This window comes from Rhinopithecus roxellana, chromosome 3 (assembly GCF_007565055.1).
Source record: "Rhinopithecus roxellana isolate Shanxi Qingling chromosome 3, ASM756505v1, whole genome shotgun sequence".
NCBI lineage: Eukaryota > Metazoa > Chordata > Mammalia > Primates > Cercopithecidae > Rhinopithecus > Rhinopithecus roxellana.
This window is the reverse complement of record NC_044551.1, coordinates 25,603,022-25,628,636: the sequence shown is the minus strand read 5'-3', so window position 1 is coordinate 25,628,636 and position 25,615 is coordinate 25,603,022. Positions and strand designations below refer to the sequence as shown.

The 25,615-nt window shown below is 34.1% G+C and overlaps 1 protein-coding gene across 4 annotated transcripts in view; it reads left to right on the top strand.

Annotated features, from left to right (window-relative positions):
• Positions 1–25,615, top strand: part of FER (FER tyrosine kinase) — a 452,583-nt gene that overhangs the window by 303,950 nt on the left and 123,018 nt on the right. The window lies entirely within an intron of this gene.

The following is a 25,615-nucleotide window of genomic DNA, read 5'->3' as shown; positions in this document are numbered from 1 at the left end:
CACTATGTTGCTCAGGCTAGTCTTGAACTTCTGGGGTCATGTGATTCTCCTGCCTTGACCTCACAAAGTGCTGGGATTATAGACATGAGCCACAGCACCCTGCACAACCTCCTTTTTGATGGTCATATGTAATAATCTCACAATGCTTTGAGTCACTTTTGAATTATGAACTTCTTTCGTATGTGGACAAACAAAAAGGTGATCAGTCTATGAATGTATCTTGGTGTTTATTTCTGGTGACTTTCAACACCTTTATGTTAACAACTTTTGACAAAGAAAACTTTGAAGTGCTATATTAATAGTATGTTTTAAAGTTTTTTTCATTGTCCAACGTCCTGTTGTAGAAAATACAATCAGAAGTAAAATTTGATCTCATAAACTTTACAAATAGAGTATTTAATAAGTGAAAGGAATTTGCTTTACTTTTAAAAATTATTTACTCATTTTAGGAGAAATTTAAAGAAATATGAAAAACATTTCTAATTTTAATTAAAATATATTAAGTAAACATTGTAGATAGCTCATTAATTTCTGCTTACAGAAATTAATTTTTCATGATTTGTAAATATTGGTCCTGTTTTGTTATACTACTTTGCTTGCTATTGAAATATTTCTCAATATTACCATGTAACTGCAGAATACCTAGTTCATTATCATCTTTATCCTCATCAGGATGGCATTGTCTGTGTTAGGTACATTGTAATGTTTTAATAGTTTAAATGTGTAAATATTATAAATACATACTAACATTTACATGGGTGCAAATGAAGCCCCTGAATAATAAGGAATGCCACTGAAAAACTTAGATTTGGGAGATGGGACGGACTTGAGGAAAGGTGATTTTGGTCTTACTGTAATTATTAAAGGACCATAGATGCAAATTCCAGATGGCAAGTCCAAATTAAATAAAACAAAAGAAGACAGTTTTGTACAGGAGCCAAGCAAGTGTTTATCTAGACTCTGACTAGTAACCTCTGTTTATATTTTTTAAATGAATAAGAATAATAAACTTTATTAGAAAATTGAAAATATAATGAAAGGTAGAAAATTGAAAATGAAACCTTCCACTCAGTCTATCTCAAAGCTAATTGCTGCTTACAGTTTTTTAATTTTTTTTCCAGAAAAATGTTTAATGCAGATGCTTTAAATTAATTATGAAACAAATTATACTCCAACAGTGTTTCAGATCTTGCTTTTTTTTTCTTATTACTATAATGTGTGATGGTTTTACTGTTTCACAGTTATCTATACAATTCTACCTTTTTCTGGTAATGGCTACAGAATATTCCATTTTGTGGATTTATATAATTTATTCAACCACAACTTTATTTGTGGATACTTTGGTCATTTTTATTATTTGTTTTTACAAAGTGTTCAATGAATATCCTTGGACTAACTGTAAGAATCATTTGGAAGTGTATCTGTAGGTAAAAATTCAGTAGTGAGATTGTTGGATCCGAGTTTCTGTATGTTGATTTACGTAAATGTATTAGCTTTTGATTTCTCCATAAGTAATTATCACAATCTAAGGGCTTAAAGTGACACCCATTTTTTTACCTGACAGGGTCTGTAGGTTAGAAGTCCTGGCAGCCTTAACTGTTCTTTGCTCAGGGTCTTACAAAGCCAAAATCAGGATGTCAGGCTGAGCTGTTATCTGGAGACTCTGGGGAAGAATCTGCTACCAAACTCATTCAGTTGCTGGCAGAATCATGTCCCTTGCAGCTATACGTCTAAAGTTCCCATTTCTTTGCCTGCTGTCTGCCAGGGGCATCTCTTAGCTCCTTGAGGTTGCCTACATTCCTTTTCACATGGTCTTTCTATCTTCAAAGCCAGCATGGGCCTGCTAAATCCTTCAAGTGTTTTGAATTTTTCTAACTTTCTCTTATGTTACTAGGTAAAGAATACTCTCTACTTTTAAAAGGGCTTGTATGATTAGATCAGGCACATCTGGATAATCTTATTTTAAGGTCAACTGTACATGATAGAACATACTATGAGTAGTACTTACACTCATAGGGATCCAGGTATTAGAGGTAGGACATCTTTGGGAGGCCATATTCAAATTCTATCTACCGTAGTAGATTTTGCTAAATTCTCCTAAAGGCTGTTTGCAATGTGCAATCTCAAACCTTACTAGTGAACTTTTCATATTCAGTTACATTAAGTTCATTCGTTGATCTTGTAGTTTGAATGCATCTTTTACCTGTGAATGATTTTATAGTATTACGCTTCAGTCATTCGGAAAATATCAGATCACCAAGTCATGCAGATATTTCAAATAATGATATAACTCATTATGTAATATCACACATTTATTAATGTCACAAGTCTCATCAGAAAAGTAATGGAGGCGGCTGGGAACAGTGGCTCACTCCTGTATTCCTAGCACTTTGGGAGGCCAGTGGGGTTGGATCATGAAGTCAGGCATTCGGGACCAGCCTGGCCAACATAGTGAAACCCCATCTCTACTGAAAATAAAATTAGCCAAGTGTGGTGGTGCACGCCTGTAATCCCAGCTACTTGGGAGGCTGAAGGAGGAGAATTGCTTGAACCCGGAAGGTAGAGGTTGCAGTGAGCCAAGATCATGTCACTGCACTCCAGCCTCAGTGAAAGAGTGAGACTCTATCAAAACAAACAAACAAACAAACAAAAACAAGTAATGGAGGCTATCAAGCTCATTGTGGCAGACACATGTTTTGAACAAATCTATAGCACCCAAGTTTTCTCATGCCTCTTTGTAATTCCTTTCTTCTACCTTTTACTACCCTGTCACAGCCAACCACTAAGCTGCTTTCTGTCACTATGAGCATTTCTCAGAACTCTTAAAAAATGGAATCATGCAGTAAGCACTTTTTTTCACTAAGTATAATTATTTTAAGATTAATCCATATTGTAATATGTATCAATAGGTCATTCTTTTTATTGCTGAGTGGAGTTCTATTTATTGAATATACTGCAGTTTATCTATTCAGCTGTTGATAGACTTTTGGATGATTTCCAGTTTGGGGCTATTCTAAATGAAGTTGCTGTAAACATTCCTGTACAAGCTTCATCTGGACAAATGCTTTCATTCTCTGGGGAAACTGCCTAGTAGTGGAATGAATGGATCATATGGCATTTGCATGTTAAATTTTTTAAGAAACTACCAAATTACTTTCTAAAGTTTTTGTTCTAGATTACATTCTCAACAGCAGTCTGTGATAGTTTCAGTTCCTCCACATCCTCATCAGCACTTATTTGGCCTGGTTCATTGTTAGTCTTTCTAATACTTCTATACCTTATTGTTATTTTAATTTGCCCTTTCCCACTGAATAATGATGTCATGCATGTTTTCATGTGCTTATTTGACGTTTGTATATCTTCATTGGTCAAGTGTCCAAATCATTTGCCTATTTTGAAAACTGAGTTGGTTGGTTTCTTACAATTGAGTCTTGGTTCTTTACATATTCTGGATACAAATCCTTTTTCCGTCAGTCTATGTCTTGTCTTTTCATTCTCTTAACAGTGTCTTTTGAAAAACATCTTTATTTTGATAAAGTTTAATTTATCTATTTTTTTCTTTTATGGATCATACTTTTGATGGTATATCTAAGAAAACTTCGTTGAACCCAAGTTCCTAAAAGTTTTTTTCTTAATTTTACTTTTAGAAGTTTTAACGTTTTAAAATTTATAGTTGAGTGTAGGACCCATTTCAAGTTAATTTTTGTATATGGTGTGAGAAATGGTTAGAAGTTTATATTTTTGGCATGTAGATACCCAGTTGTTTCAGCACCACTTGTTTTAAATGACTCTTCTTTCTCTCTTGACTTAACTTTTTACCTTCATATAAAATTCATTTTTCCATACTTATATGTGACTTTATTTTTGGACTCTGTTCTTTTCTCTCAATCCTTTTGTCTCCATGCCAATACCACAATGTCTTGATGACAGTAGCTTTGTAATAAGTCTTGACTCAGAAATAAATCCAAACATATACAACCAACTAATTTTTGACAAGAAGGCACAAAGGGGAAAGGATAGTCTGTCTGACAGATAGTGCTGGGAAAACTGCATTTTCACATGCAAAAGAATGAAATGGGACCCTTATTTATACCATACGCAAAAATCATCTCAAATTGGATGAAAGACCTAAAATAAAACCAGAAACTATGAAACTCCTAGAAGAGAACATGGGGGAAAACTCTGGGACATTGGCCTTGGTGATGATTTTTTGGATATTACAGCAAAAGCTCAGGCCACAAAAGCAAAAATAAATAAATAGGACTATATTAAACTGAAAAGCTTCTGCACAGCAAAGGAAACAATCAGTACAATGAAACAGCAACCTACAGATTGCGAAAACTACTTGGAAATCATATACCTGATAAGGGGTTACTATCCAAAATGTATAAAGAACTCATACAACTCAATAGTAGAAAAACAAATAACTCATTTTAAAGATGGGCAGAAGAGGCTGGATGCAGTGGCTCATACTTATAATCCCAGCACTTTGGGAGGCTGAGGCAGGAGGATTGCCAGATCCAGGAGTTCAGACTGCCTGGGCAACGTAGTGAGATCCTGTCTCTGTGAATTTTTTTTTAATTAACCAGATACGGTGACGTGTGCCTGTAGTCCCAGCTACTCAGGAGGCTGAGATGGAAGTATCATTTAAGCAGGGAGGTTGAGTCTGCAGTGAGCTGTGATCGTGCCACTGATCACAACAGATGTGCCACAACAGAGGGAAACCTTGTCTCAAAAAAAAAAAAAAAATCACATACAACTGATGTGCCACAAGAGAGCAAACATTGTCTCAAAAAAAAAAAAAAATTAAGACTGCAATAAGATACCATGATGAATAGGAAACTTAGCACCTTAACCTCCAAGTACAATAATGCCTGTGCTTATCTGGGTAAAGCTGATTAATTTTAGAAAACCTGAAAAAAGATGTCAATCTCAACTTTGTCTTTCACTAGGGATTAGTAACTACCCCCTTCATTTTGACCTGAATGTTCTTTTTAAGTTCAGAACTTCCTGGAAGTAATTAAATGTTAAATTATCTGGTACATTGCTCAGTTCACACAGACGCATGGCCCTTGGCAATCCTCAAACTCATCTTAATTTTAAAATGACTTATGACTTTGAAACTTTTCTGAAGAGTTTTCACCAGACTTAAGATGTGGTCAAAATTTTTCTCACCTCTGTAACATGACATCTTATTTATGGTTTAAAAAAAGTAATTGAGTTGATTCAGTTTATTTTAGGCTTAGAAATTTTAGGCTTAGAAATCTAGACATGATTATTTACGTTGTTCTCATAAATGTCTTTAAGATTTACATATAAATCTTTCAATTATCAAAATTCCTTTTCTTTCCATTTTTCATTTTCATTTGTAATTTCTATAGTACATTTCACTAATTTTTGCCAAAAAGTTAAATTGTTTTAAAAAATAAACATTTCACCCTTCCCATTTACTGTGAAATTTTATATGGTCACATGATTTTAATAGTCAGTTTCAGTTATGTGACTTCACAGCTATGGAAGGTTACTATGGTAGTTAACTGGCAATGACAGTTTCAGCTGCTTTGGTAACAAATCCCAGCATTTGGAGTCTGGATACTTGCCTGGCATTTGTGTCTTTCACTCTTGATAAATGTAGAAAGGATAAATTGTGCCAACAAAGGATTAAGGAATGTGACTCCTGGCTTGTACTCACTAAAAGAGTCCTCAAAGTCTGAAATGATGCCTTTCCTAACATAGTTTAACCCGTTGCCAATTATATTACAATTTTACTTCACAGTAATCAGTTTTGAGGCCAATTAAAAGAACAACATAGTAATTCTCTAATTAATATTTCATTCAAAAAATTTTAAGATATAGCAACTCAGTGGCTGAATTTTTTAACGTTGCAAACATTACTAAAGAAAACCCAATACTGTGGAGTTTATTATTTTGTGTTGTTTGAAGATGATGGTAGAATATTCCTTTAAAACAACTTTGATATGAGCCTAAATGCATGCAATTATAAATTAGTGCACAGTAAGTTTCAATTTGGGAGAAATGAGTACTTTTTTATTTCTTATGGTAACTGATATTATCTAAATCTAGACATTCCCATTTTTATTTTATAATTCAGGAGTATTACATTACTAAAAGTCAAAATATTGTGCTCTTGGTTGTCATTTTACATCATGCATAATACGTTTGATATATGCATTTTCAAAACAATGTTTAGAAAGATAGCAACTTTAAATTGATATTTCTTTCTGACCCCGGTGATACCTTGGATTACTTTAGTGTTTCACTTACTGCTTAATGTCCCAAAGCAAATACAGATGGAATAGTTTAAACTGGCTATTCCTGCAGATACTAAAGTCACTAATGTCCTTGTAAATTGGAGTTACTTTATTTAATTTACATATGACATAAGTTGGTAACCTATTGGCATTCTACGTGTGTGATATTGACCGTTTTTCCTATTGTTTTTTAGGTATACCCTCTTAGTAGGCCACTCTTTTTTTAGTAGGTATCTATTCTAGTAGTATATATTCTTTCCCAGAGGTTGAGCTAAATGATAAAGACATTAACCCAGAAGAAGAATATAAGAAATGAAATAAAAATATAACTACTTCAGGTAATAGGATCGCTCCTGTAAAGGAAAAATATCTATAACTATTATTGTGTCAACTCTTTGAGTGGTTTTAAAGAGTGCCAAGGGATTTTTTTCTATTAGTGAGGAAATGTTGATATGTTCTAAGAAACATTAAGTTTTTATGGTACATTTGAGCGATAGATGCATTATGTATGTCTGAGTAGTATTACTCATATGCTTTTTACGTTCTGAGCTTCTGATGGCATTTATACCTATGAGTAAGTACCTTCAGCAAAGAGGCAAGTGGCATGGTGAGGGGGACAAAGCATGTTCTGAACCACTCTTGCTCTTAGATTCTGTTTTTTAAATGACTTTCTGGTATTTGAAGTTCCTTCACAATTGAAAGTGTAGGAGTTATGAATGAACATTTCTTTAAAGGTACTGTGAGTTTCACTTTTGGCTTTGTAGGTGACCATTTATATATTTTTGTTACTATACATGGAAAAGTCTTAAAATTCCAAAAGATGAACAAAGGTTAGCGTAATATTTTAAATAATAAGAAAATGTACTTTATTGGCAGTCTACTTATATTTGATGCAAATGTTAGAAGTATGAGCAGGACTGGTGTAACTGGTGAACTCAATTGAAATAAAAACCACATTTTACGTAAAATGGCTTGTTTTTACAAATAGATTTTTACCAATAACCTATCCAATATATATGAATCTAACAGTGTGTATCAGTGTGAAGTTTTCATTTTATCAGAATTGTAAGGCAAGCTATAATTTCATTAAAACACTTTGGAGCCAATACTATTTTTCTAAGATTAAAAGACAACTGAAAATCATTTGAATCAAAATTAAAAAAAAAAAATTTATTGAATTCAAGTTAAAAGTGAATATTGTTTTATTTTTTCCTGCTTGCACTGATGTACCATATATATTCAGAATCTATTATGTAGAAACCAAATAAAAGCCATGATCTTGTCAGCATTAGCCAAAGATACTGTAATGCCACTCTTTTATTTGTAAATTTTATCCCTTTTTAATTATAAGTTAGCCTCTGTATTCAGAAATGATGACGATAAAATATATCTGGACTCTTCTCAAGTTTGTGGAAGCAGTGAACCTTATGCATTAATATTAAGGAAGGTAAATCAGCTGGGCTTGGTGGCTCATCCTGTAATCCTAGCACTTTGGGAGCCTAAGGAGGGTAGAGCATTGAGCCCAGGGGTTCACAAATTCATTTTGAAGGATTGCATATTATATTAAGCATTGTATAGCCTCTTGTCAGTGAGATGCAAAAATAATATTACAAACTGTCGTCACAAGGTTTTGTATATTTGGAACTTTTTAATTCTTTTTTTTTTTTTTTTTGAAACGGAGTCTCGCTCTGTCTCCCAGGCTGGACTGCAGTGGCCAGATCTCAGCTCACTGCAAGCTCCGCCTGCCAGGTTCACGCCATTCTCCTGCCTCAGCCTTCCGAGTAGCTGGGACTACAGGCGCCCGCCACCTCGCCCGGCTAGTTTTTTGTATTTTTTAGTAGAGACGGGGTTTCACCCTGTTAGCCAGGATGGTCTTGATCTCCTGACGTGATCCGCCCATCTCGGCCTCCCAAAGTGCTGGGATTACAGGCTTGAGCCACCGCGCCCGGCCTGGAACTTTTTAATTATTTATTGCTTTCATTTGTCCTTTTTTGTAAAACTAGATGTCATTGGTACCTATTTATAGGTGTGTATTTCAATTCCAGAGATAATATGATTGAGAGCCTAATAAATATACCTACAAAATGTAACCTTTGTTTGAAAGAGTAAATTTGCCTAAATTCTTCTGGGTCAAACTTGAGAAAACATGATCACATTTGACAGTATCCACATTCAAAATGAATGCTTTTATACAGCAAAGTGAGAGTGATTAAAGAGGTGACTTTCTATAGTGTCTTTAACTTTTTATTTTAAGAGATTACATATATTAAATATTTTCAGGTTAGAATCTGTTTTTTTAAGACTGTCTTCTTCTGTGTTTGTCTGTGTTAGTATGAGGAGCCTTTAGCAGATCATTGATAAAGACTTCAAAATGAAGTCTTGTCTTATAAGGTGATACCTGCTACCAGCAAGTGTTTGAATCTCTGTATTTTCTATCTTGGCTGCTATAGATTAAGAAATAAACCCTTTCTATAGTTAACACCTATCATGATTTCATGCCATTTGTTGAACCGGATGAGAGACTCAAATATCTATTGTTTTACAATTTTTTACATCTTTATATGTGCTTTTTTAAAATAAAAGATTTTGTACATAGGGAATTACATAGCACAAAATTTATAAATATTATACCATTGAAATTATTTGCTTTTAAGAATCAAATTTACACTTCTAAATTATTTTTAAGGTAAGTAGAATTTCTAAACTAATGAGGCTATAATTTGATGGAGCTTTATTATTTCAAAAATAGTTGAAACCCATCAGTTCCAATAAAAATAAACCCAGGAGATGCAATGATTAATTTATTTTTTGTTGGAAACAAATATGTCATCCTGTATTTAAGTGACTGAAACTTAGAAATACACCTGTTTTTCTTTAAGACTTTCTGTTCTTTATAAACCTGTTATTATGATATTTGGATTAATTACATTATTTGTTAAATACTTACTGAGCACCAGCTTTGTTCCATACAAAATACACTGGTAAAAACACATCAGTGATCTCTTTTCTCAAAGAAATCACAGCGTAATGGGAGAAACATATGTTTAACATCAAATTTATTTCAAATTTGATATGAAAAAAGTGATCAGAGAGATGGTAGCAGGTGGAACCTGATTTGTTTTAGCAGCCTTAGGAAACATCATCTGGAGGTGACATTTGTGTTAAGATCTGAAAGATAAAAATAACCTTTGCAAAGGGCTAGGAAAAGGCTCATATAATAGCAAATGCAAAAACCTGTGGTGGGAAAAGGCTTTTGTGTTTGGGGAACAGAAGGTTAGAGTAACTGTAGCTCAGTGAGCCTTAGAGAGACTGGCATAAGATTGGAAAGGTAGGACCTTACAGGTCAGGGTAAGCAACTGGAATTTATTTGCCGTACAGTCAATCATGTGTTAGGGAGTGGAGTGACTGGTTTGTTGTTGTTGCTGTTGTTGTTGTTGTTTTCAATTTTCAGAGATTACATAGGGGACACCAAAACCATCTTTCTGTCCATGACCCCTGTTCTCCTTAGTTTCTCTTCTTGGAGATAGCTACTCTTACTTTTTGTGGGATTTTTCTTGTTGTTATTTTTGTTTGTTTAGTTTAGTTTTTATCCTTCCAGGGCTTTTTTATGCAAATGGAGACATATATGCATATACATCCTTTTTATCATGAATGATAGCTTGTACACTGTTCTACCCTATTTTTTTTTATTTGATAAAATATCTTTGAGTTATTTACATCAGTATATGTAGATTTAATTTATTATTTCAGTGGCTCAGTAGTATCTGTTTGTGCCTCCTTGATAATTGTGTTTTCTAATCATCTGCTACTATAGTAATATAGAGTGCTTCAGTCAAAATTTTGTACATCTATGTTTTCTTTCCTGTAGATACGTATTTTGGGTTAAATTTTACTCTCTTGAATATCTAAATAGATATGGTATAGGAAAGACTCATGAACATTCCCAAAAATTTATACCTCTAGATCCACCGTTTAGGCAGCATTTGATTTGAACTTAAGAGATTTCTGGAAAAGATAGTGGCTCCCGGTGGAGCCTGTGCTTCCAGAAGCCTTTATAATATTTTATATAAAAGCAGGTATGTATAGGAGATGAGTTTACAAATAGTCAAGCAAACCCCATATTGAGCCGTGATCATAGAAGGAATTTTACTCTCTATGAATAAGAATATCAGAAGGTTTTTTTTTCTGATCCCTCTGTATAATTTCCCCTCAGACCAAATTTACTGTATTCCAGAGTACTCGATTGTGAAGTCAGAATTTCTTTAGAAAACTGAGAAAGCCCAGTGGGAAACATACCTGCTCCCAAAGCGTTTGGGTCTGCTCAGTCATCATTTGTGTTGCTCTGTTATTACCCAGTTTAACACTTATAAAAAGAAATGCTCAGTGGAGTACAAAATGCACTGTAATTCTTATTTAGATGCTGTTATGCCTGGAGGTGACTTTTGCCGGTCTAAACATGACCACTGTGGCTTTGGAACCACATATGATTTTAAATTATTGCTCTACTATCATCTGTGTGACTTTAAGTGTGCTACTTGATCTCTTTAAGCCTCAACATTTTTACTTATAAAATGGGGAAAGAATATAATGCTCAAAGGGTTAAATGAAATAGTATATGTAAAGAGTGTGGCTCAGTTCTTAACTCATTCTGAGTTCTTAGTAAATATTACCTGCTGGTAAATTAATCTGAGCTGAGAAATAACATTATGTAAAGATTGGATTTTCAGTTCAGTGAGCTATCATGTTCTTGTAATGCCTAAATATTTCAGAATAAATGATATCCAGTCTTTGGAAAACTCAGTATTTTCACATCAGTAGTCGCCCATTTTGGCTTAGACTGTTCAGTCCAAATGTTAACTAACTAATTAAAAAATGAATCTGGGGCCTTTAATTTTTTTTCTCTTCCTACTAGACTATTATAAAAAATTAATTTCAGAGAAAGAATGCTATTAATGTGTAGATCAGTAAACTTTTTCTTGATATTTGCAAATGTTAAACCTTTGGATTCTAAGGAAAAATCATACAAACACAATACAGCAGCTTTCAGTAGACCAAACATGTTATAAAAATCAGCCATAAATATAGAAAGGAATGTGTTTCTGAGGTGAGATATTAAAAAAAAAAAAAGATTATTTGTAATAGGCAAGAGTTTGGAAGGCAGTTTGGCTAAGCAAAATCACAAACTCAGAGATAGTAAGAGGTAGACAAATCAAAGTTAGACGACACGTGGATAGTTAATAGGTGGCTGAGAGGACAAGAAATCTTTAGAGAGTTTAAAAACTGTCAGAGATGGATAAGAATGAATAGAAGAAACATTTCTGAAATGTGCTGAGACACATAGGAAACCAGAGTATGTAAGACAGGGTTAAATGATAAAATAAGTTGGGTGCATTGTCTCTACTCCCTGAGTATATTGAAGATAGATTTATGAAGAGTTTAATTTTAATAGTTGAGGTAGAAAATGATTGTGGTATGAAGAGTAGCTTTTGAATCCTAGTGAGGATAGGTTCTGGTAGTATTCTAGAGAAAATGACAAGGTTGTTGCCAAAAGAAGAAAAGATATTAATGTCAAAGATTGTTTAAAATGTCCTTCTATTTCCAATTCAGCATTGACATCCCTGTGTTATTTACTTCAGAAGGATGAGCCATAGAATTTTTTTTTTCTGTTTAAGTGGCTAAGGAAATGAAAACCTTAATGTAATGGATGATGAGTAAAATATTTGGTCTGTTTTACTTCATTTGTTATAGGTTTGTAATTCTTAGTGTTGAATGGACAATGAAGTTGTTTTATATAATCTACAGTCACACGTAAGTTTATATTTTTATATAAGTTTTATATAATCTACAGTCATAAGTTATCGGTTTGTAATTCTTAGTGTTGAATGGACAATGAAGTTGTTTTATATAATCTACAGTCACACATAAGTTTAGACTATGGAACAATTCTAAGATTGTACTTTTATCATTTTTTACAGTAGCGATCTTAAAAGTTGAGATTTGCCTGTTCTCCTTGTTGAGTGTAAATCAAACTCATTGGCAGTCCATTTATGTGCTTTTTTGGGGGTAATTATTACATGATAACCTTTTTAATAATAAAGGTTGATTTATTTTTTCAGCTCTGCAACCATATGTCCCTGTAAGTCCAGAAATAGCTTTTAAATAAAGCTGGGAAAATATTATTAAAAACATTGAGAGAAAAGGAGGTAAAAACATATTTCACTTTGTCATATAAATGAAAGAACATAAGACATGCCACATGTTTTTAGACTTAAGATCTATCCAGTTCAGTATAATATGTTGGGGAATGATACCCTTACAGACTGATTTGAGAGAACAGTATATTTTGAAAGGGAGTATTTTAAACATCACCTTGTTTGGTGATTCGTATACCTACCTTTCCTTAGAAGATAATCAACTTTGGTAATACTAATGAAAGAAAAACCTATGAAATTTAGGTGTTCCCTGTGATGAGCAAGATAATAACATTAGCTCCATAATAATATAACACTTACTGTATGCCATTTTACTGATGGAAAAATATGCATTGAGTGGTTAAGTGAATTACAAGGTGGACCTGTTGTTAAATTGTAGAAAAAGAATTTAACTCTTGACTCTAGTCGGTATAATTTAGACTCAATACTTGAGAAAAGAAAGTAGAGAAGATCTATACTGTTAAAAATAAGTCACAGTATAGATAAGGCTTTTCTATATTATTTAGAAAAAAGGACAAATTTAGAAATGCGAATAACATAATTCAGAAACATTTCAGGATTATTTGCAATGGAATAGAGATAGTTTGATTATAATTAATGCAGTGTTTTATAATACAAACATTATTTCATGTATCGTTTGCTGCAAATAGACATTTTAAAAAAATAAATGATTCATCCATCTTTCAACCAACAGGTACATATTAAGTATCATATGTTAGCTTTGCTATGGATAATATATACCATGAATTCTATATTGTATTTTCTATAATTGTGAATGTTCCAAATTTATGTATGTCTATATTCTATTAATGAGAATATCAGTAAAAACATTTCTTAAGCCAAATATTACACTATAATTAAATTTTACTGGTTTTTCTATAATGCCCTCTTTCGCTTCCAGGTTACAATAGAAGGCATTATGTTGCATTTAGTTGTCATATCTCCTCAGTCTCCTCTAGTCTATGAGAGTTTCTCAGTCTATCCTTGTTTTTCGTCATCTTGACAGTCTTGAAGAATATTAGCTAGCTGTCCATGAAAATGTTTTGCTAATCGAAGTTTGTCTGAATTTTTTCTCTTCATAGTTAGACTGACCTTATGGATTTTGGAAAAATACCACACAGGCAAAATGCCCTTCTCATTATATCATATCAGTAGGTACATCATATCCACATAACATCACTGGTGATAGAAACCTGCATTACTTGAGGAAACCATTTTATAGTGACAAATAAATGCCTTGTAATTGTATCTGTGTATATATCATCTTTTTCATATATTGTTCCTATTATGCTTGAAAATATACAAAGATCCTGGAATCAGACAATTCCTTTTAAGATACAGTGTTCCCACAAATCAGTCTATAACAGTATACAGTCTTATCTTTAAAAAGCTAACAGAATTTTGGGTTTTTTTCCTTGTTCCAATTCAAAAAAGTAGTATGTGAGAAGAAGACACAGGGAATTTTTATTATGTTTCATTGATAATGCAAAATAATTTTAGAAAGCATATATAATCGACATTCTGAACGTTGTATGTCCAGAAATTTTTAACTAACATTCTTATTAAGCAACAAATTAATGAGTAGAGAAACTGGAAAAAAGCCTTTAACTGTGAAAAGCTTTACGTGGCAATGTTTATATAATTCTGCCCTCATGAGGGAATTTTTCTTCCTGAATATTTGCTAGTGATATGGCATTTTTGGACAGTGGTCTTGGTGGATATCTAATTTGAGTGTGAGTTATGTTACGAACCTAATTCTTCATACAGAAATATAAATCAGAAAGGTATTTTAGGTTCATATTTTTCTCATATAAATAAGCCAAGATTGTATATACATTGTACTGTTCGATATAAATAATTTAGATATAACTAATTAGATCTTTTAAGAAAATTGTTTACCCTTACGACATTTCTGCTTTCAAGCAGGCTTGATTTTTCCTTTGCTACCTGAGTGCAATTAAAAACATAACAGAAAATAAACCTCTTTCTATTCTATGCTAGTGAATGAAAACTGTAAATGATGTGAGTTGGCATGTATTTCAAAAGATAGTCTTATCTAACGTGTTAGGTTGGTGCAGAAGTAATCGCAGTTGTTGCCGTGAAAAGTAACAATAAAAACTTTTATTGGCAACAACTGCGACTACTTCTGCACCAACCTGATATTTTTCAGAGTCATTAATTCCTCTGGATTTGTTCCCAGGACTTTGAAAACTCAGATTGTGCGGTATTTTCTGTTGTTGTTACAACAAAAAATAAATGAAATCATATGCCTTAATCAAGTGATCCCAGAAAAAGCAGTAGGCCAGGGATGTCGTGTTTCCCTTTAATTCAGTTTTTTAGTGCTAGTGAGTTAAAGCTGTGTTTCTCTTTCCACATCCAGCTATCAGACTCAAAGGAAATATAAGGTCTATAATGAAATCTGCTCGAAGATGAGATTTGCTAGGACTGAAGTAACAGAATATCACAAACTGTGTGATTTAAAACAACAGAAATTTATTCTCCCACAATTCTGGAAGTTAGAAAGTTCAAAATCAAGGTGTTACCAGGGCCATTCTTCTGCCAAAAGCTCTGAGGAATAATTTATTCCTGCCTCTTCCTAGCTTCTGGCAATTCCCAGCAATCCTTGGTGTTTCTTAATTTGCACGTACATCATTCAGTTTCTGTGTCTGCAGTCACATAACCTTCTTCCCTCTGTGTGTCTTTGTGTCTCTATATTCAAATCTCTCTTTTCTTTGTTTTATAAAGACATCATTGGTTTAAGGGCCCACCCTAATATGACCACATAATAAGTAATTACATCTGCAAAAATCTTATTCCCAAATAATGTAATATTCTGAAGTCCCAGGTAGACATGAATTTCGAGGGCACAATATTCAACCTAGTGCACACAGTTAGTTGTTTTAATTAATAGATCTATGTCTTTTATTGGGTTATGTTATACTGGAAGATAGTTACAAAACAATAGTTTATGTTCTGCTAAATCCATGATACATCTGATTATTTGAGATACTTGAGGAGCTACACTGTCCAATCTCAGCTTCCAACAGGACTCAAACACCTTGAATTTGGCCGGTGGTCGGAGCATTGATGACTATCTCTGTCCTCATGGCTTGTGCCGTATAGTCCGTCACAATTTATTTAAGGATAAGATGAGCTCTGAGACTGGTGTTAGGCTGTGAATCATTTATACCGTAATTGATCCTAGCTAAAGGGCCAGTATCTGCACCTTAGCATGTCTTTATTTTGTGTTGTTTATATCTCACCATTATGTAAATATCTAATGGGGAAAACTGTGTATAGTAAAGAGTTTGTGAATTTAAGGAACTTGTGAACTTTAGCACATAACCTTTATGAATGTGATACTTTCATATCCAAATAATGATTACACTTGTCCCTTCGTAAATCAATCCCTCTCCCCTTCCACATATTCCAAAATTCGTGCATACTCAGGTCCTGCAGTGGGGCCCGCAGAACCCACTTATATGAAAAGTCGGCCTTTGAAGAAAATCCACATATAAGTGTACCTGCACAGTTCAAACTGAAGTTGTTCAAGGGTCAACTGTATTACACTACACTTAGGAAGGAAAAGTAATAAATTGTTAATAAATTAATTTAAAAAATTTATTAATTTGTGTTTACTTGGATGAAGCTTTAAATATTGAGTAAAAGAATCATTACCCAAAGATTTTACACTTTTTGTTTCACATTTTATAAACACTTATTTTGTCTTACTCAAAAGCAAATTTGAAACTTGAGGTTGGCTAAAATGCAAAGAAAATAGAAATCATAGTGAAGGAAAAATAAAAAGCTAGCAGGGCAAAATAATATCTAGAGAGTATGTTGTGTGCAAAACACTGGTTTAAGCACTTAACATGTGGAACTTGTTTGATATCACCATAGTTCTTTAAAATATTATCATCAGTTTACAAATAAGGAAACTGAAGCAAAGAGAGACTAAGTAATTAGCTGTCCGAGATTCCACACTTTTCAGTTGCTACTTGTCAGAATTCACATCTAGCCAGAATCCAGTGCCAGTTCTCTGAATCACAACCCTATAGTGAAACCAGAGTAGAGCTGTTGTATCAAAAGACACATCATAATATCATACAGGATTGCTAGAGCTGAGTCTCAAATTAATTTCTAGCATCTTTAGAAGTAAATCAAAGATAGAAATTCAATAAACTCTACCACATTCGTAGTTACTACAAAATTTAATTTAAATTTTCCCTGGACCCATAGCTGTCCTTGGCCCTAAAGCCTGGAATTCCATATACTTGGAGTTCCACTCTGCAGTACTGTTAATACAGTAATGAATTTTACAGCTATCTCTTGGAGCAAAGCTCAAAATAAATTAAAGAGGGTGATCAGGAAACCTGATTTCATAAAAGCATCGAAGTACCATTTAGAATCTTCATAGAACTTGAAGAGTTGCATGTTTTGGAACCAAGGCTTTGCTCACTTTTGCGAAAGCAGAGTTTGGGTCATACACCTTGGCATGAATCATTTTTCAGATACAGTGTGTTGTGCAGTAAGTGATGTGAAAACCTGAGTAAATGTTAGTTTGCTGTGCTAAGTATTCATAATATTAACATACAACGTGGTTAAAAAGCAAATGATTCTTTGGAAATATAAACAGAAAAAAATACTAATGAATTGGTGACTTGTTCATAGTATTCTATATATCAGTATGGAATATATCAAATTGAAGTTATATCTAAACCAGGTATTGCTAATTTAATAAAATCAGTTTTTAAGCATCAAAATTCTGTGTGTATATATATTAGCTTTCTAACTTTTCTTGTGTCCCCTCTATACACTTCCCCTTGCAAATCCTTCAACCCTTCTCTCATCTCTTGTTTACGCTCCTCTCTCTCTTCTTGTTCTTTCTTAAAGAGTAATTCAAAAGATTCCAACTTAGAAAAAAATTAATGTAAAAACTGTAGTTATTCCATTAATACCATTGTTTACCACTTTTCTATTTTTATCTAAGCATGGGATATTAATTACGTCTAGTTGTAAAACTGTTCTATAAATCAATACCAAATATATGAAAGCACATAACTTTTGAATATTATTTTCTGGATTGTTTCTTGGCTAGAAATATCTTTGGAATGGCTTTTGCTTAGCATTTTTAATATGTACCTGTCTGCCACTTAAAAACATACCTAAATTAATCATGGTTGGAAGCTAATCATAGTTAGAGCTTGCTATAAATGTATTTTGTAATAAGGAATATTCTCTTTTTTCAGTTTGAAATGTTTCTTCCCTTCTAAAAAATAATTATCTGGGATTCTCCACATAGGAGTGACATGTATATCCATAATCATAATAAAGTATATAAACACCAATTATTTTTATAATGTATCTTCAGAAAAGAAAATCAATTAGAAGCTATTTCAGGAAACACATACTCTTTAACATTATCTCAGTTTTTATCAGTCTATGTTTTTCCAGTTGGAGCTTTATAACACCCACCTATGTTTTTATATTATGTGAAGAATTTTATGGCTATTCTTTCTAAGAATTTATATCATCAAAAAAAAAACCAAATTATATATAAGGAGAAAGTGAAATCAGTAAAATTTAGAAACAAGACATTCAAAGTTATCTTCTATCATGTAACAAAACAGTGACAGAAATTATTATGTAGCAACATTATTAATATTAGGCTAAAAGAAAACTTTATTAGTATGCTTTCATTGAAGTAAATTTTACCCTGTTATTATTTTCTCTTAGTGGTCATTCTGAATGACTGCCTTGCCCACTGGATAATTAGTGGATTCATGTACTTTTTTATAGCATTCTGCTGTAGTGGTTTTTTGTTTTTTGAGACAGGGTCTTGCTCTGTCACCAGACTTGGAGTGGTGTAATCATGGCTCACCGCAACCTCTCCCTGCCTGGCTCAAGTGATCCTCCATTCTTCCCACCTCAGCCTCTCAAGTAGTTGTGACTACAGGCACATGCCACCACAGCTGCCTAATTTTTGTATTTTTTTATAGAGATGGGATTTCGCTATGTTGCCCAAGCTGGTCTCGAACTCCTGGGCTCATGCGATCCGCCTGCCTAGACCTCCCAAAATGTTGGGATTACAGATGTGAGCCACTGCACCTGGCCTGTAAAGTTGTTTTCAAACTGGAAGTCTGGGTTAAGTTCCCTGTAATAGCGATAACAGCATATAGTAACAACAGCAACAGTAAGAGCAAATATATCTTGAGTTTTTAGCTTTATGTATTTCAGACACTGTGCTAATCACTTTTGAATCTTCACTTCAGCCCTGTGAGGTGGTTATTTTCATGCCGTCATTATGGATGATGATAAGCCTGAGGCCCTATGGCCAGAGCTGGTAAGCAGCGCTAAGTTATTTATCACAGAGAGCCTCTGAATCAGGCCAATCTTCTTCACATCTCTTACACTTTTCTGCCTTTTATATACCATCATAAATGTCAGCTACCTCATCTGCCTTTTATACACTGTCTTTAATATCAGCTATATTATTAAAAGCAATAATGAAACTGCATAGTGCCAAATTTTAACAGTAGAGCTAAAATGAAAAATGTTGAGGCACTGTGGGGCAAAAATGTTTGTGAATCTCTTTCAGACAGTGAGGAGTCATCAAGAGCTATTTCAAGAGAAATCCTATTTAGAGTACATGAGCAACTGTAATGAAGTTTTCTTAGATTTTTACATCAGTCTTGATTTTTCCCTTATTATATGAATTAACTGCTAAATCAAGTTTGGTCCGGACAATTAACCAAAAAGACTTTAAAAAATACCTTAAGGTAAAATAATTGTTAATAAATATCAATAATTTCTATATTCAGAATCATCTTTTAAAATAATATTTCTTATTAATGGAGATTACTACAAAATGAAGACTATGGAATTTAGCTTTTTAAAATGATTCTTCCCAGTTACCATTCATTTTAAAGCATTGTATCAATTTGTTATGGTCCATTTGCATTGCATTGCATTTGCATTTGTAAACTCTGTCGTTAAACCTAACAGAAGTAGACCGTGTATTGGATACCATCCATCAGGGCAATACTCCTTGTTTCCTGCCCTGTTGACTTTCCTTTTTCCATAGCTAGTAACGACTGTGTGTATCACTTGTATCACTAATAACAGCCAACCATATTAAGGAACAATGAAAAAGGAGTGGATATCACACAATTAATATTATTACTGATTTTTTTAAATGTTTTTAAATTTGAGAAAGGAGCATTATAAAGAACTTTCAAACCCATCTGATTAGGTTTTTTTGTAATCATAAATAATTTGATTTGTTTCATCTTATATAGTACTTAAGTATTATTATAATTTCCGCTTTACACAGGAGGAAATTATGGATCAAAAAGATTATTGTAAACTTGCAGATCAAAAAAGTTTTTGAAATAAACTAATATCAAGTAGTACTAGTGTCAGCAATCACCAGTTCCTCAAGGACTGTAAAAGTCCAAGGGTGGGCCCAAGAAGTATCCAGGAGTGCTTCAAAATGGTTCAGCAGCATCTGTGTGAAGAACACCTACAGTATAAGAATACAAAAGGAGCAAAATGAAAGACACATATGCCACTAGTGACATTCCCTCTGTACTCCCTATATACAGCAGTTAAAGGCTCAAGGATATGTCCATGGAATCTACAAACTATCACAGCAGTGTTAATCTTAAAATAATGCTGTGGAGAATCAGGTAGTTTTTTAGTTTATTACTAGCCAGAAATATATTTTCTCCACTGATGAGATGATTAAAATCTGCGTGCCTAATTTAATATTGCATTATTTAGGTTGCCGCCTCTCTGGGTGATATCTCTACATCTGTCTTAAAATTAGGAGACATTCCAGTTTCTTTTTCTTTCTCAGTCAACCTGGATAGATCTGGAGAATTGAGCCAGCTGTGCTCATGTTCTTTTTTCTCTTGAGTTTACCTCAAGAAAGAGGAATATGCCTCTGATTGGGTCTGTTTACTGACTCTCCCTCTTTCACGTCATCCACACAATGAGAAGTTGATAAACTGCTTTAGAATAGACAACTGTTGTAAAAACTAGTTACACATTTAGTAAATATTGACCAAGTTACTCAAATGATGGGTGTAGTCACACATTGGAAATATAAAGGACTGTAAACCCTATGTGAGTTTGTATCTTGAAAAATTTGCCAACAGATTATATAGAAGGTCTTCATTATTTTCTAATATTCTGAATACTGTCAGAGTTGGTCCCCTTATGACTTAGTAGGTCCATGAGAGAAGATCACTAGTAATTGGGTTTTAATATATAGCTACCTGGTAAATACTTTTGCCAAAATTCTTACCTGATCTCTTGGATGGAAAGAAGAGAACATATGACATTGCATTCACTTTCATTTGTTCTTGTGTATCTGCAGACCATATTTGAGATCCTCAGTCTTACCACAACCATACCACATAGTTGAATATCAGATTGAGTGAATTATGGGAGACATTTAAAGATGAATTTGTGTAAATTCTTCTTGTTTATTTTTTTCTAGTGGTGATGTTCCAAGACTGAGACAAAGAGATATTTACCAGACCTATTTTATCTTAGTTGAAAAGAAAAATACTGTTAAAATCAACTTTATAAGATGCTATGATTATGGAAATGTCCTAACCACTGCTCCACCTGGGGCGAAAGGTAGAGAGAAGAAACTGTCCGTAAAGGTGGAGAGAAAACTTTCACAAGGGGCAATGTTCATTGGGAGGGGTGGGGAAAACACCTTCCTCTGTGTTGGAAAGTGGGAGATACTGGGAAGCAATTGAAGGCTTGTTTGACATTGGTAACTCCAGATTGGTGCTCTGAAGTGTGGACTGAATTTATTATTTCATCATAAGTATGGTGCAATATTAGACCATATTTACTGAGTGAATGAATTGTAAAACATAATAATTTTAGCTTTTTCCTCATTTTTTTACTAGCATTAATAAAATATCTTCCCCTATATGCACAGTTGGAAGTCATACTAATATTGTTCTAGTTTTAGAAAGAACACATATCAGTGTAGATGACAGAACCCCTAAGTAAAATTCTGGCTTGAAGGCCAAAGAGGATTTCCAATCTTCGGTTCACTTTTTTTTTTGTTTTTTGTTTCGGTAGTGGGAGGGGATTTATTTGTTTATTTTGCCTCAGTATATGGACTTTAAATATTAATCAACCTCAAAAATTTCATGCAACATGTTGTATGTATGTGTAAGCATTTGATTAGAATATCTATAATTTTTTATCACGTTCTTAAGGGTGTTCATGATTTTACAGAATATAGTAACTATTATCTGAATTTCTGTCCCAGGGACAATCCCTGAATATTTCAAAATCTAATTTTATAAAGTATTATAGCAATGTTTTTTAGTAATTGGCTCATTACCCATTAATAGGTAATGGAATTAATTTAGTGGTTTTCATATGCATTTATAAATCAAACACAGTAGGAGACATAAGAATATATTGGCCGGCCGGGCGCGGTGGCTCAAGCCTGTAATCCCAGCACTTTGGGAGGCCGAGACGGGCGGATCACGAGGTCAGGAGATCGAGACCATCCTGGCTAACACAGTGAAACCCCGTCTCTACTAAAAATACAAAAACTAGCCGGGCGAGGTGGCGGGCGCCTGTAGTCCCAGCTACTCGGGAGGCTGAGGCGGGAGAATGGCGCAAACCCGGGAGGCGGAGCTTGCAGTGAGCTGAGATCCGGCCACTGCACTCCAGTCCAGGCGACAGAGCGAGACTCCGCCTCAAAAAAAAAAAAAAAAAAAAAAAAAAAAAGAATATATTGGCCATAGTAAATCTTTCTTTATTACTATTTCTTCAGTTTTATACACACAGGAATATTTGCACTTGAGATCATAGTTAAAAGTATTATGGATTACAGGTCATGGCCACAGATCTAGAGAGAAAGCATTTGATTCTGAATTGGTAGGTTCCCATTTGCATTGTTTATTCTTTTGTTTTTAAAACCTAGGCTGAACTTAACAGTTATATCTCCTAGGCTTATCATTTGCACCAGGCAGTAAGTTGCTAATCTAATTTTCTTGTTTGCTTTTTGGTTCCACAGTAGTTTTCTCTGTCTTTGTATTTAAGGTACTAAATTATTTAATCATTTTTTAAAGATGGAATGTCATTTCTGATAATCAGTAATGAGAAATATTTAAGTAGGCATTTTCCTCCCTCTTAGGTACAAATAGAATCATCTAAGTAGCATCAAAAAGTTGTTAGGTGAACAGTATTCCAGAAATGTGGTGTGGTTGAGCATTGGGGTTGAGGTGAGAAACGGAAGAGAATTATTTGCTAATTGCAAAGATACAAAGATGAAAAGTATTGTTTTTCTTACATAGCCAGTAATTGAGGAAGTCAAAGTTGTATTGCCCTGAGCTTATTAATGCTCTTCCATATGCATAAATCATTAAGCTAAATAAATCCTTTTATAAAATTAAGAGTAAGTTATATAAAGGGCTAATTGGTTTATTTCTGGATTACCTATTAGGTAGTACCCTATCCCTTGAGTCAGCCAGTATCATTCAAGGGGAATTATAGACAATTCATATAACCCCAGGTGGATGAAGTTATCAAGAGCTCCTTAAAAAGAACAGCCTCTTATAGAGAAAACTATTACATGAAGATACCTGCATTGAGACATGTGGTTCATCTAAAGAAAAAGATATTAAGGAGAGTGACTCACAAAGTTAAGAGAGATTCTACAGTAAGCTACCCTAGACTTCTGAGGAGTGATTTTAAAATGTGTATAATATAATCCCTGAAGAGTGAAAATGGCAGTTTGTTTTTGGCATGGAAATAGGGAGACAGTGAGAGTTTGTTGCCTTAGTTGCAGACAGTGGGCTGTGCATAGGGTAGGTGGCAGAGCTATGATCTCATTGTATGTATGTATTTGTTAATAAATGTGTTTATCAGCTTCATCACATTTTTTAGAAATTGGTGAAGCCACCTTTCCAGCTTCCTCTCTGATAATTTTTTAAAAATAGTACTGTTGAACCCTGGTACAGAAAACACATAGTGAAAAGTGAAATACCACTAAAATGTAACTGTTACCCTTTTAGCATTTTTTGAAGCATTGTAAACAAATGCTGAAGTACAAAGGGCTGACTAATAGTTTTTAACCATTGACTTTCAGGAGGGCAGCATCTCAGTGAGAAATGTGAAAATGATGAAGTGCTAGTACCTTGTAGCATACTGGCCAACATTTTGTAAGTCAAAAGTGAGAAAGGAGAAGATAAAATCAGCAAGATGGCAGAGTAGAAAGTCTTAGTCCTTGATCCTCTACTGAGACACTGACTTAATAGCAATGTATGGATTAAAATACTTTCTGAGAACTCCAGAAGCCAAATAAGAAGTTGCAGTACACCAGGCAAGTACAAAGCCAGGAATAGCCGTCTTGAAATGAGTTTAAAAAGCAGTTTGACTTTACCAAGCCGACATAGCGTAGTGCCAGGAGCATATTTCTCAGCTTGCAGTTTCTCCTGGGTTTGAGGAAGAGAATGAAATGTTTAGCCAATATTGCAGCTTTTCAGAGATCTCCCCAGAGAACTGGTTTCTGTCTCATCTGAACCCAAACACTGATGAAACAAGCATAGATTAGATGCCTGAGTCCACTGAAAACAAGGAAGAGTAGAAGTGGCTTCCTGTGGTACCAAAGGACCTACTGTGCTGCAGAGAAAGTCTGGCTTGGCTTGGTGCCTTTGGGAGGAAACATCCAACGTGTGGTTTCTTCTTCAGGAGGGAAGAAGATGAGTGGAGTGTGCATCCAGTATTCTGGCTTTTGGAGGTCTGTCTGAAGGACTGGTATCTGTGTTGCCTACTCTCCACTAATGAGGAGCCAACATTGTTTGGATCATTGGGGGCACTGAGAACCAAGAAGAGCAGAGTGACTTGCTGTGGCAATGCCACAGAACCTGCGGTAGTACAGCAGACAGCAAATGGAGTGAGAGATTACAAGCTCTTAAAAAAGACTGCAAACTTCTCTAGGTGTACAATCTCAAGTCACATCCCCCCAAAGAGTTCAAGATTCCCCAAATATCTAGCTGGACTAAATGGTATATGTATTCCTCTGTATGAAGCCAATCCATAAAGATTTGTAGTGGTGGCTGTTTTTGTAAATTCATAAACTTAGCAAAAAATCACTAGACAGATGAAGAAACAGCGAAACATGGCCGAATCAAAGGAGCAAAATTTGCAGGCCAACCCCCAAAGAAACAGGGATTTATTAATTACGTGACAATTCAATATGAAGTTCAGTGCTTTGTATGGGAACACAGAAAAATAAAAAAGTCAGGAAAGCAATTAATGAACAAAATGAGAATACAAAGAGGGAAACTATAAAAAAGAATTAAGCAGAAGTTCTGGAGTGAAAGAATACCATAACTGAATAGAAAGATTTAGTAGTGGAATTCAACAACAGGCTTGACTAAATATAGGAAAGAATCGGGAAACTCGAAGATATGTCATTTGAAATTACCAAATCCGAGGAGTAAAAAGAAAAACAGCTCAACAACAAAAAGTAAACAACCCAATTAAAAAATGAGCAAAGGACTTATATTGACATTTTCTCCAAGGAAGATAAACACAGAGATAAGCAAATTGAAATATTTTCTGTATAACTAAGTATCAGGACAATGCAATCAAAACCACAGTAAGGTATTACTTTACCTCTGTTAGGATGACCACTAGAAAAAAAGTAGAAGATAAAAAGTTTTGGAGAGGATATGGAGAAAACAGAATCCTGTGTATTGTTGTGATTGTAAAAATGTACAACTGTGATGGCAAACAGTATGGAGCTTCCTCAAAAAATTAAAACTGGAACTACCATATAATCCAGCCATCCCATTTCTGGATATATATTCAAAAGAATTGAAAACAAGATTTTGAAAAGATACTTTTACACTTCTGTTCATTTCAGCGTGATTCACAACAGCCAAGAAGTGAAGGCAGTGTAATAGACAGGGACAGATGAATGGATAAAGAAAATGGAGTATATACATAAAATGGAATATTATTCAGCCCTAAAGAAGAAAATTGTGCCAAATGCTACAACATAGATAAACCTTGAAAACACTGTGCTAAGTGAAATAAAACAGCCACAGAAAGACAAATACTGCATAATTCCACTTATGTGGG